At 43.8% G+C, this 14,173-nt stretch overlaps 1 protein-coding gene across 2 annotated transcripts in view; it reads left to right on the top strand.

Moving 5' to 3' along the window:
* The window catches only part of CSMD1 (CUB and Sushi multiple domains 1), a 2,064,317-nt gene that overhangs the window by 1,966,583 nt on the left and 83,561 nt on the right, over positions 1–14,173 (top strand). The gene's annotated exons all lie outside the window — the stretch shown is intronic.

Here is a 14,173-nt window from a genome sequence, read left to right as displayed (position 1 = left end):
TTAATTCATTGACTTTTTTATGTATAATATTTTGGTCATGTTAAAATTATTTTAACTTTCTAGGTGTGAACATATAAATGTTTACAAAAATAATCAACTTCCCTCCACAGGTTTTATTTTCCTTGCTGTCATTTTAACCTATGTTTTTCTCTTTTGCAAATAATCGTTGCATTTTCAGAAAGTCAGGAAGGCACCACTGAGACAATCCTCATCCCTCAATGAGAACAGTAAAAAGGCCCCCACTGACCTTTTTGCTATCTCCATAGTCTTGCCATTTCCAGAATGTCGTAGAGTTTGGAATCAGTCAGTAGCCTTTGCAGACTGGCTTCTTTCACTCAGTAATATGCCTTTAAGATTCCTCCATGTCTTTTCATGACTCAATGGCTCATTTCTTTTTAGCGAAATAAAATTCCACTGTCTGGATGGACCACAGTATATTTATCCATTCAACTACCAAAGGGTATCTTGGTTGCTTACAAATGTTGGCAATTATGAATACAGCTGCTATATACCTCTGTGTGCAAGGCTTTGTGTAGACATAAATTTTCAACTCCTTTGCATAATTGTAAGGGAGCATGATTGCTGGATCACATGATAAGAGTATGTTCAGCTTTGTAAGAAACCACCACATGTCCTCCAAGGTGACTGTACCTTTTGCATTTCCACTGGCAATGAATGAGACTTCCTGTTGCTCCACACCCTCACCAGCATCTGATGCTGTCAGTGCTGGGGTTTTGACAGTTCCCGTATGTGTGTGCTGGTACACCCTTGTTCTAATTTGCATCTCCCTGATGACATATGATGTAGAGCATCTTGTTACACATTTATTTGCCATCTGTCTGCCTTCTTTGGTGAAGTTTCAAATTAGGTCTTTTGCACATTTTTAATCAGAACATTCATTTTTTGTTGTTATTGTTGAGTTTTAAGAGGTCTTTGTATATTTTGGATAAGAATCCTTTATCAGATGTGTCTTTTGCAAATTTTTCCTCCTGGTCTATGACCAGTCTTCTCATTCTCTTGACAGTGTCTTTTGCAGAGTTTTTAATTGTAATCAAGCTTAGCTGATCAGTTCTTTCTTTCATGGAGCATACCTTTTATCTTGTGCCTGAAAAAATTGTCCCCAAAATCAAGGTCACATAGATTTTCTCCTGTGTTATCTTCTAGGAGTTGTGTGCTTTACATTTGGGTGTTTGATCCATTTCAAATGAGTTTTTCTAGAGGGTGCCAGCATTTATTTTTGCATGTAGATCTCCAGTTGTTCCAGCACCATTTGTTGAAAAACTATCTTTTTTCCATTTGTATTGACTTTTGATCAATTGTCAAAAATCAGCTCTGTTTATGTGAGGGTCTCAGGCTCTCTCTTCTGTTATGTTGATCTCTGTGTCTATGTCATGCTGTCTCCTCATTTCTGTTTTTACTAGGAAACTGACCTAATAGAAAAATTTTCAGTTTCCTATAAAATCCATCCTGTTTGGGATTGTAAATATCTCTAGGTACATATTTGATTTTAGTGAAAATGTCCAGGTAGACATGGATACCTCTGTTTTCTTTAAAGCTATAGGGAAATCATTTTGCTTGAAGATAATACAGCTCATTGGGGGTCACAGACACACAGTCCCTGCGGTATTTATTTTAACCATGGAAGCTTTATCCTTAGCTTAACTGAAAGGTGTCTCTCATGGGGGCCTGTTCTTCCTCAGGATAGAGAAGTGAACATGCACAGTCAGTCTGTCACTATAATGCCAGTTCAGTTCTTCCTGAATATATGTAGGACAGAATGCCTTTCAGTATAAACACAGACTTTTTCTTTTTTTTTTTAATATCTGTTTGAGTCATGTTTATGTTAAGGCAACTCTTCATTGGGTAAAACAATGCACAACTACACCTTCATCTCAAAAATTCTAATGCAAGTGGTTTATTGTTGTTTATAGTCACTCAGTTGTGTCCGACTCTTTGCAACCCAATGGGCTGCAACACACGAGGCTTCCCTGTCTTTCACCATCTCCCAGAGTTTGCTCAGGCTCAGGTCCATCTAGTCGGTGATGCCATCCAACCATCTCATCCTCTGTCATCCCCTTCTCCTGCCTTCAATCTTTCCCAGCATCAGGGTCTTTTCCAGTGAATCAGTTCTTAGCATCAGGTGGCCAAAGTATTGGAGTTTCAGCTTCAGCATCAATCCTTCCAATGAATATTCAGAACTGATTTCCTTTAGGATTGACTAGTTTGATCTCTTTGCAGCCCAAGGGACTCTCAAGAGTCTTCTCCAGCACCACAGTTAAAAAGCATCATTTCTTTGGTGTTCAGCCTCCTTTATGGTTCAACTCTCACATCTGTACATGACTACCAGAAAGACCATTGCCATATATGGACATTTCTCAACAAACTGATGTCTCTAGTTTTTAATACACTATCTAGGTTTATCAAAGTTTTTCTTCCAAGGAGCAAGCATCTTTTAATTTCATGGCTGCAGTCACCATCTGCAGTGGTTTTGGAGCCCAAGAAAATAAAGTCTGTCAGTGTTTTCATTTTTTCACCATCTATTTGACATGAAGTGATGGGACCGGATGCTATGATCTTAGTTTTCTGAATGTTGAGGTTTTAGCTATCTTTTTCACTCTCCTCTTCCTGCCAATAAATAGATTAGCATTCTAGATATTCACCATAAGTGGTTACTATGTGAGAATTATGAGAAAAAGAAGCACAACATAGCTTTTTGAGTCTCAGGTTGAGGATGGAGAAAGAAGAGGCTCAAAGAGAGGGAAGCAGACAGCATTTCTTGAATTCCATTGGGAAAGTGGGTGAGGTCTCCCTAAGTCTGAGAGTCACTCTTAACAGGAGACCTGAAGGTGCCCTAGCTCACCTGTGCTCTGCCAGGACCTCAGCCTGACTGTCTGCACGGGGTTTTGGACAGACAGAATGATGTAAGCTCTACGGGAGAGAAGACAGACAGACAGACATAGAGAAGGTAACGTGAGTGCCTGGTCAGTCTTTATGGAGGAGGCAGTGCTCCTGTGGGGACTGAGCTAGGTCTGCTGAGATGACAGTGATGACCTACACCCGTGTTTTGAGTAGTAATTCTAAACACTTGTCTATGTTGCATCATATAGTGATACTAACAGTCCTCTGGAGAAGGTAGTGTTTTCTCCTCTTGCTAAATTCATACAAAGTAAATAACTGAAATATCCAAAGTTCACAATTTGCAACCAGATACATTTGATAGGTCACATCATGAAAATGTCTGGGGAAGCATTTTGTTGTGGTCATGGTGTCCTGTTGGAGGTCCCCTGCTACCACCGGTAAAGCCATGTGGTGACCGTTTGGTTTGGCACCAAAGCTCTGGGCATCCCAAAAGCACAGTGGCCGTGACCTCCCCAGGCCTGCCTGGGGGCCCAGTGCATTGTGCTGTGGCCTGAGCGCAGGCCCTTCATCTCATGAGCCCGTAAAGAGACAGTTTAAATATCAAATAGATCTCATGATAAGCGGGGGTGATAAGGAGAAGACATATGAGAGTTCCCACACTTGTGAAATACGCCCAGAGATCAGACGTCCTAGGATGTTCCTGGCTACCCACAGCCAAGAAGAGAGCTCAGAACCACAGTCTGGACCCCCAGTTCTCTCCTCCGAGCCATCCTCCTCCCGCCCTGCATTTGCTGCATCATGTCCCGTCACCTCCACCCACTCCACCCAGTACACCCGTCTGCCGGCTCAGGCCCCACATACACCAAGTCACCACCGACAGTCTCCTTCCACACAGCCACCGGCTCCTCATTTAAGCACGTACAAATCACAACATGACACTTCACTGCTTAAATCCTCCCAGGAGTTCTCCTGGCAATTAGGATGAAATTCATTAATTTGATTATTTTGCACTCACTTCTGCAAAAGGCAGATCTTATGGAGAGGCCACCTAGGAACCTGAACCAGCTTGACCAAGCGGAGACATAGGTTCAATCCCTGGGTCAGGAAGACCCCCTGGAGAAAGAAATGGCACCCCACTCCAGTATTCTTGCCTGGAGAATCCCATGGACAGAGGAGCCTGGTGGGCTACAGTCCATGGGTCACAAAAAGCTGGACATGGCTTAGTGACTAAACCATCAGCACCACCTGGGAACCTGCCCCAGCTCAAGTTTGAGACTGATGCCCATTTAGGCATTAAGGGGCACACCATATGGATGATAGCTCATGTAAGACAGGTCTCAGACTCCCGTATCTTCCAGGCTAGATGCCCAAAGCTTTACACAAATTGACCCTTTTAATTCTACTGAGGAAGGCAGTTTTGTTATCCCAGCATCTAGATATGAACCAGGATGAAGTGGTTACTTTGACCAAACCCACAGACAAAGTAGCCGAGTCGTGGTTCGGTTCCGGGAGACCCTATTCCTAAACTCTGTGTGGTTCTGCCTCTTGGAATTGATTTCTCTCATGATTTTTAAGTCTCATAAAAACCAAGAGCATAAACAGAAGGAAAAGGTGCTACTTTAATCTAACATATAATTCATTCTAAAAAGTATTAAATAGCTGATGGTAAGGAGGGAGTAAAGTTATGTTTGAATATTGTAGCAGAACCAAGTGATTTCAAAGACAATGTATATTCATGCCTAAAATTTTCTGTGAAAATCAGGAATGAGAGGTCTTTGGCAGTTCAAAGGCACATGTTACATCAATTAAGAGAGCTGCTTTGTGCTCACATAAAGCATTATGTTACGGCACATAGAGTGGTTTCATTTATGAATATATTTGATTTTTCTGTTTTAAATGCACATCTAGATGTGCAACTGCTTTAAAGTTGTAATGAAAAAATTAAATAACAAAACAGTTTCTTACATACACATGAGGTCCCCAGCCTAAGAAAGTTATTTGTTCAGTTAAATGATTGTTAAATGGGAAAAAGCCAATTTGCATTTTAAAGCCTTTTTTGACACTGACTGGTACTTGTTCAGTAGGACAGGAAGATAAATATAATATTTATAGTAAAATGGGAAATCAACCTTAAATTTGCTAAGTACAGTCTCAAACTTTCAAGTATTTTTCCCTTTGTTTATTAGACTTCATTAAAATTCCTTGGTGTTCAAAGGCTGGAAAATCTATTTAATTTTTTGAGGGGAAGGTTTATCTTTTTCACATTTTTTCAATTGAAGAAACTGAGCAGAGTAAGCATAAAACTTTTCCTCTTAGTCAGAAAGTTTGGTTACTATTAAATTCTGAGATGTGTATTTCCCCAAGGCCAGTTCCTATGTTGGTATGACACAGTTTGTATAAGTTTCTTTAGCATCTGAAAAATATGTAGATCAGTACTGGAACCTCAAGAGATAAGAAGCACTTCAGCTTTGATAAGTAGTAACTGTAAATGGTAAATAAACTGAGTTCATGTTGCCCTTGGGTTTACTAGAATGAAGATTATAATAAATAACTGCATTTCAGTTCACATGCATCCCCCAGTTGTACAAATCTCAGGGCAGACGTTTGAGGTTCATTCTTTCCATTTTAATTATTTACCGAAGCTGGATTTAGACCATTGATGGCATAAATGATGCTCATGCCGTGATGAACTAGGGAGAGTGGCTGGGATGAGTGTCCCAGGTCTGCTGGTCTGACAGTGATGAGCAAATGTGCTCCTCGCCCTCTGCTTTCAGGAGAAAAACAAAACCACTAAGATTACCTGCCAACAGTAAACAAAATCCCAATGTGCGGAGGACTTTTTCCTCTTTCAGTTAAAGTTATCAGAGAGACAAGTTTTTCATTAATAATATATTAAGGACCTGCTCCACCTTGGGCACCATGAGGACATTAAGTGATTAAATCCAAGGTATATACATTTAAGGAAAGAAGGAGTAAATTAAAGCCACACGAAACAGCTTTATATCATCTGCAAATAGCCCAATCGAGGAACAAAGATTGCACATAAATTATCTATTTGTGCATATGTATGTCTGCACTCACTTGTCTGTAAAGGATTTATACACATAGTCATACATAACACACATATGTGTATGCATGTGGTGCTGTGCTGTGCTTAGTTGCTCGGTTATGTCTAACTTTGTGACCCCATGGATTGTTTCAGGCTCCTCTGTTCATGGGGATTCTCTAGGCAAGAATACTGAAGTGGATTGCCATTCCCTTCTCAAGGGGATCTTCCCAACCCAGGGACTGAACATGGGTCTCCTGCATTGCAGGCAGATTCTTTACTGTCTGAGCCAATGTTGAGGTATTTATCCCTTTAGCCCCTCAAAACATAGCCTTATCATACTTGTGTTTCTTTATTAATTATTTCTGTTTTCATGTAGAGTTCCAATTATATCATCATTTAACAATTGGATGAGCATCATTTAATCATAGATCGTATTGCTAAACTGAGCGTCAGACCAGCCGTTCACCTGCATTGTGGACTTTCTCTCTGTGCTGAGCACTTGCTGAGCGCTCACCCGCATTCCATCTTCAAGTCCCTGTAACAAAAAGTCACCATTGTTATTGCTGCCCTCAGAGGGTGCATGAGTGCCCACCCAGGGCTGCAGGGAATCCCAGCCAGAGTCAGGCCTGTGCTTGGCCCTTGGCTGCCAGCCACGTGGTGCTGGACTGCTGTGTCCTGTGTGTGCGGTGGCTGTAGAGGGTCCTTCTTGCCTGCACTGGGCCTTGACAAGAGATATCAGGTAAGATGTTAGCAAAGCTGTGGGAGGAAGGCCAGGCCACCCCTGATCTGAATGCAAATTCATCATGGCAAGCTACAAATGCATTTCTAAAATTATGTATTAAAGCTCTGTGGGGAGGAGTGGTGAAAGCTCCATATGCAAGCTGTGAGCCCTTAGCTCTCTCCCAAGACTGCGGTCAGCTGTGAAATGAAAGCCCAGATCAAAGGGGCATTTTTTTTTAAATTGGAGGACAGTTGCTTTACAGTGGTGTGTTGCTCTCTGCCAAACACCAACACCATTCAGTCATAATTATACTTCAACCCTCTCTCTCACCCCACCCCATGCCTCTAGGCTGTCACAGAGCACCGAGCTGGCCTCCCTGTGCTCTGTGGCAGCCTGCCGCCAGGGAACTACTTTAAGCACGGTGGTGTCCACGTGTCAGCGCTGCTCTCTCAATTCGCCCTTCCCTCTCCTTCCCCAGCTAGCTGTGTGCACCAGTCCATTCTCTGCGCCGCAACAGGCAAGACGGGCGGGTGGCCCAGGGGCGAGTGCCCCTTCCCAAGACCCAGTCTTATCCTCGGGGCTCTGAGACCTGTCCATGTGCCTAATGTGGGCTCAGGAAACGGAGGGAAAAGGCGGGGAGGGGGACACCCTTCCACTCCTGGACAAGGTGTTGGTGGATCGCAAGTACCTCATTAGCCCGCACGAAATGGTGAGCGGCTTACTGACTATAGGGCCCGGTCCAGCTGCTCACCCTCTGGAGGCAGCATTCTGTGGGGCGGGCGTGGGCTCTTCCAAGCAGGGCAGGCCTCTGCCAATCTGCGGAAGCTGCTTACTGGAGACCACCAGTGGGTGACAAACCTCTCTGCTGCACATTGTGGGGAAAGACCATCTTAAGGCTGCATCTCACTGTTGTGCAAACGTTTCACGTTCTTTTAGGACTGTGATGCTTTGGGGGAAGTAAGCTGTTTAAAGGACTCAGATTCTGTCATTTCAGTTGTGTTTTCAGTCCTTTATTTTCAGGGCCATGTATGTTCTACTCTGTATAATGTTCCCATCTCTTTTATTTCATTTCCAAAGATTGAATATAGGTTCCTCTAGCTTTTTGCATTTTAGTTAGAATTGTGAACTACGAACAGCTCCCCGTGGCTCCCTGATAAATATGAGAAAGTGGGGTTTGCACAGAGGTTGAAGAATGGGAAATGCAGGGTTTGTGGTACCCAGGTCCTTTATGGCCCCTGAGCACCGGCTGTGTTTGTTATTCCTCTCCACATTAACACTGCTCAAGGGCAGGTGTAGCTTTGGTTCACGTCTGTAAGTTTATAAATATTTCTAGAATGAATGAATGAATGGACCATCCGCAGTGTGGTCTGATGCCACTTAATTTGCTCGCTCTCTTTCCCTCATTTGTTGTTCTTGTCAAACACCTGACCACTGCTCAGTGCAGGACGTGGTCTCCTCTCAGACAGGAGCTGCATGGGGCCCCCTCTTTCAGACCCCTCTGAAGACCATATATCATCAGTTCCAATGAAGACTCAGTGACCTGAAGTGACTTGCAGTGAATTTAGGTTAGAAAACACTCCTAAGTCAGAAAGGCTGGGTCACCGTGAAACCCCTCTTACATGTTCTTTTTACAGACACTTGGATTAGAGGTACTACCTTCAGGGGCTTCCCTGGCTGTCCAGTAGTTAAGACAGTGCTCTCACTGCTGGGGCCCCAGGTTTGATCCTTAGTCCAGGAGCTAATCTCCCACAGGCTATATGTACATCACAGCCAAAAAAAAAAAAGAGAGAGAGATGGAAAAAAGAAAAGCATTCAATTTTCATCCTTTCCAAGGGTTGGTTTAAACTCATTTCATGTAATTATAAAATTAGCTATGATATGTAATTTTTTTAATGGATTTTTTTTATGGAACCTGGATTGAAGAATTGAAAACAAAAATCTAAACATTTGCCACTTAGGATCACTAAGTGGAAGAGGTTATTTCAATATTTTCTTGTTGAAATCAGATTTCATGGGTGGCATTTAGGCTGCAGAGTATTGGTTATTGGACACAGTTCTAGTTAGTGATGTAAATGTTCTCCTAACTTTTTTTTTTAAATTAAGTCCAACCACAGTAACAAAATGACAAAAAGCCCAGGGCAGGAAAAAAATGTGCGATCTCATGAAGGTTTTGGAAACTGCAAGAATGGGCAGAAATCTGGCAATCCCAGATCACTGAGAACTTGAGAGTCCTGAGAGTCCAGGCTCAGGCAGGAACCTCGGAGGAGAAAGGACCAGCTCGTCTGTGGTCTGTGCCTCTCAAGAGCCAGTAACTTGGGTGAGCCTCTGAGCAACGCCTGACAAGCTCACTTCAAAACTCTATCTATCCACCTGCTCTTATTCTAAATAACTCATAGCTAATCATGCAGTCATCTGACTAAGCTCTGAGGTTAAAGCGCTCATTTAAAAAGAATGATCGCCCTTAGGAATTCCAGGCTCTCAACCTAGCCTTTCTGGAAAGGCTTCCTCACAGGGCCATGTTGAAGTCAGATGGCATGAAATGCACTGACGTCAGAGTGGTACCCTGGGCATCCCCACTTCATGCCCCTGACTTACCGAAGCCAAAGCAGTGTGCTCCTCTGCTTTTGAGTCAAAAGAACCAAGGCTAGCTCAGCCTGTCCCCAGCCAGCAAGTACAGACTGTGAGTGGAACCTTGAAAGCTCTGCTGGGTTGTGAACACAAGTAGTTATGTTGTTGTTGTTTAGTTGCCAGTCATGTCCGACTCTTTGCAACCCCATGGACTGTAGCCTGCCAGGCTCCTCTGTCCATGGAATTCTCCAGGCAAGAATACTGGAGTGGGTTGCCATTTCCTCCAGGGGATCTTCTCGACCCAGGGATCAAACCTACATCTCCTGCTTGGCAGGTGGATTCTTTACCACTGAGCCACCCCAGGAAGTCCCCACAGATAGTTATGAGTCTGATTAAATCATTTTACTCCAGTGGCATCAGATCATAATTTTATAAATCTAATTAAATGTTCTTGAACTGAACATGGTAGCAGAAAGCACTCGCGCACATTGACTGTGATGGGGGAAGTCTGTTACAGAGAGAAGACGCCTGCACCCCTGCATCTCGATTAGAATTTCACAGAAGATTTATGAGCAGGACCTGTAATTCACGAGAGGGGAGGCCGGAGGGCTTTATTCATGGTGGCACCGCTGCCGCTGTCTGAATATCTGAAACAAAACAACTGTCAGCCTGCCTGGTTCGCCACTGGTGGGACGACTCTGTCATAAATCAGAACCACTCATGGTAAAATGAAAAGTCAGTCTCTCTTGAGCAAAATGTGAAATATTTGGTGTTGTCTCTGCAACATTCACAAGATGGAAAAATTGCATCCTTTCTGCGCAGAAACTTTATTGTCTGTGCCTTCAGTGGGTATAATTTGAGAAGAGTACTTCTAAATAGTAATTTAGGCGTTTTAATACAAAACTGCATCAACCATGTCAACCCTTAATAGGAGTGACCATGTGACTCGAGAGTGGCTATCTATACATCTGCTCTTGAATTTTTTTGAAATAGAAGAAAATTATTCCATATAAGTTGTGTGCCTTTTTTTTCCCAAGGTGATAGAAGATAATCTGTATTTCTGTTTTTAAAAAAGGAAGGAATATGAGATAAACTGGCAGATGGAGCACTTTCTATCAATCCAGCTAAAGCTGCCTGTTATGGAAAATGTTTAATTTAACTAAATTTGACCTGGCAGTTGGCTCACTTACCATTGTCATAAGTGCTATTTGATAACATCGATGAAAACAAAACACTTTCTTTTACTGCAGTTCCAGATGGACCAGCATTTTAAAGCATTCTTTAACAGTTGTCCTTACTTAGGTGATATTCACATGCTGATGTGCCCGCAGTCCTCGCTGCTGTAATTGGTGTCACTGGTTTTAGTCACTTACAGAGTAAGTACCCTTGTCAACTGGTGGAGGGAACGACAGGCCCAGAGGTGCGCAGGTAGGGGTCCTGCCTGGGCTGGGGCAGGACCTGCCCGAGCCTGCTCGGTCCTGCCCGAGCTCACTGGCTGGTCTGTAAAATACTGATGACAACAACCACACCACCGGTGTGCCCTGACCCCGTGCGCCTGTGAGGATCACTTAGTGTGAAATTACATATACCCTTAGACATGCGGTGTGAAAAAGGTGTCTATTTCTGGAAACACTGTGCGAGCACATCTGTGGAAGCAGCAGGACTCTCATGGCCCGTGACTTCAGGCAGCTGGGGGGCTGGCCGGTGCCTGGGGAAACCCCCATGGATGCTAGCCCAAGACGGTTCTGTTAGGAAGAACCAACTGCTTTCTCTGAGAATGTCAGCTCAGCCGCCCGCAAGCTGCTTTGCTGCCTTCTGACTGCACCTGGGCCCTGTCACTGTGGGTCTCAGGGAGATGCACTTGGTCACCCGCTGGCCTCTGAGTGGCAGGGCCGCCCCAAGCACAGTGACAGCCCGCCTGGCAAAAGCCGTCTGCAGGCGCCCAGCCCCGCTCCCCCGCCCCTTTGCCGATGCCCAACTTCTTCCTGTTCCCATCTGCTCCTCGTGTCTCGGCCCTGGCTCCTGGCTCAGCTATACGGAGACTGTCAGTCCGCACATTCCTCAAGCTTTGCCTTATTCCATGATGTCTGATGTCATGAAAGGAAAATATCCCTATCAGGTAAAGTACTCAGTTCTCTATACATTACTCATGCAGCTTCCTCCTGTGATGTGTCCCCATATTCCTCCTGTAGCCTGTGTTTCTGTTCTCTTTCCCTTTTTTTAACCCCCCAAAGTATTGATGCTGTGGGAAAGAATTTTAAAACATAAGAACACAAAAGAAGACGTCTAGTTTTTCTAAATAATCTCCTGTTAAATTATTAGGCATTGATTTATGTAATCTTTTATATTTATGTCTTATATTTGTATAATCAACATTGATATTGTTCAGTTGCTCAGTCGTGTCCGACTCTCTGTGAACCCATGGACTCAAGTCTACCCTGTCCTTCACTATCTCCCAGAGTTTTCCCAAACTCATGCCCATTGAGTCAGTGATGTCATCCAACCATCTCATCCTCTGTCGTCCCCTTCTCCTCCTGCTCTCAATCTTTCCCAGCATCAGGGTCTTTTCCAGTGAGTGGACTCTTCACGTCAGATGACCAAAGTATTGGAGTTTCAGCTTCAGCATCAGTCCTTCAATGGTTATTCAGGGTTGATTTCCTTTAGATTGACTGGTGTGATCTCCTTGCTGTTCAAGGGACTCTCAAAGAGTCTTTCCAGTACCACAATTCAAAAGCATCAGTTCTTTGGCACTCAGCCTTCTTTATGGTCCAACTCTCACATCTATACATGACTAGTGAAAAAAACATAGCTTTGACTAGATGGACCTTTGTTGGCAAAGTGATATCTCTGCTTTTTAATACACTGTCTGGGTTTGTCATAGCTTTTCTTGCAAGGAGAAAGCATCTTTTAATTTTGTGGCTGCAATCACTGTCAGCAATGATTTTGGAGCCCCCCAAAATAAAGTCTGTCACTGTTTCCATTTTTTCCCCATCTATTTGCCATGAAGCAATGGGACTGGACGCCATGATCTTACATAATTTGTGTATGTGTATGTGTGTATATGTGTGTGTGTACACAGTTGTGTGATGTATGTATACATATATTTTTGTGTCACAAGGCAGCATGTTCTTTCATTGGCACTTAGTTCAACTGTTGCAAATTTTTGTCTGAAAAAATATTTTCTCAACTTTGTTTTTTCCAGAATATATTCTTTTTTTGAAAGAAAATGCTCTTTGTGATCATCAGGCCAATGCTGCTAAATCCTTTGACTCCTTGTTTAGTTTTTCTCTGGCCATCAGTAAAGTGTGTAAAACCTGGAAACTACAGAAAAGAGTAAAAAAGGACGAAAAAGGCACTGGCAGTCTCCCTGCCCACAGATGCCCCATCGACTCTCCTCACATCATCCTCTCATTTCCCTTTCACCACTGAGGTCTGAAGCCCGCATCCTAGGAGACCCTGGGGCTCTGCCCTCGTGTGTGTGTGTGTGTGTGTGTGTGTGTGTGTGTGTGTGTTCTCCAAACTGGAAGCGTCCGTTTTCAGCCTCCCCTCAGATCCAGCTGTGGAGCAGACCCCCCAACACAAGGTGTGCCTCCTCCCAGTCCTCCTCATACATTTCCACAAAGACAGACTGACTCACAGACGGCACGTTTCCACAGCACACCTGATTCCTGGTTGTACTACACGGGCACAGGCTTTAAATGGGGTGGTGCTGGCCCAAGGAACAGACCGATGGCAGAGAATACAGACCCGGGGATGATGTTGGTTGGTCTTTTGACAAAGTGAACATGGCATCCTAATGAGGGAAGACACAGAGGTCTTTTCAATATGTGGCTCAACGGGACACTCAAATGGGAAAGTGAGTCTGAACCTGCCCCACAACGTAGACACAACCAAGGCAGGATGACAACAGGCTAAATGGAAAAGGTGGAACATAAATCTGTGAAAAGACAACTTCCCCTTTCCACCAGCCCACCGGCATGAGCCTGGGTCAGGTAAAGACTTTGCAAGCTCACACACACACAAAAAAATAATAACAAAGGAAAAAGTAGATATATGTTAAGTTTTAGTACTTTTATTCTTCAAAACCTATGTTTAAGAGCCTGATAAAGGCAAACTTAGAAAGGGTAAAGATATTTGAAGGATGCATATTAAGGATTGATTAAGGAGTTCCATTGAGAAGAAGGCAGAATGTCAAATAGATAGCACTTACCCCACACCAGGACATATAACTTTTCAAAATAAAAAGACCAGCTACCTGCATCAACAGAGATGCTGGGCCAGTGGGACTCTAATGCACTGCCGGTGAAGGTGGTGAGCTGACATAGTCTCCTTGGAAAAGCATTTGGTTGTGTGTCCTAAAGTTGAAAATATCTTAAGAGCCAGTAGGAGTTCCTCCCTAGAAAAATATCTACAGGCTGGCATAAGATTTTCATCTAAGGACATGCTCAAAGCTACACTTTGTAAAAGCCAAGAATGCGAGACAACCCCCGTGGCTACCATTAAGGAATGGATACATTGATCCATGGAGAATATATAGAAATGCAAACAAGCCCTACAGCTGTATGGCTTAACATGAGTTAGTTCCAAAAGCATAATACTGAAGTCAGAAGTAAGAGACCACATGGGCTTTTAATGAAGAAGCAGAAGGAGATTAATATTTCAATGAAATTGGGTCAAGTGCAGGCAGGTGGAGTTTCCCCATGATTCAGAGCTGACTGGTGGGTGGGGAAGGTGCCTGTGAGAAAGGAACGCAGTGACCGAGGGTGGGAGCTGAGGGTGAGCTCATGAGAACACTTCTCAGGTTTCTGACTTGGGGGCCTGGACTACTCCTCAGCATGCCTCCAGGAGAATGGGCAGGCGTGCTGGGCATGCAGAAGTGTCTGGTCTGGTTCTCCTACAAGGCTCCCAGGTCCGGTGCAGAGCTATGGCTCCCTTGCTTCCAGGCCAAGTGCATTGTCTATGAAATCTTGGTTGGC

The sequence above is a fragment of the Bos taurus genome, chromosome 27, assembly GCF_002263795.3.
Source record: "Bos taurus isolate L1 Dominette 01449 registration number 42190680 breed Hereford chromosome 27, ARS-UCD2.0, whole genome shotgun sequence".
NCBI lineage: Eukaryota > Metazoa > Chordata > Mammalia > Artiodactyla > Bovidae > Bos > Bos taurus.
The sequence above is the reverse complement of the archived record's forward strand: the minus strand, read 5'-3'. Positions and strand labels throughout refer to the sequence as shown.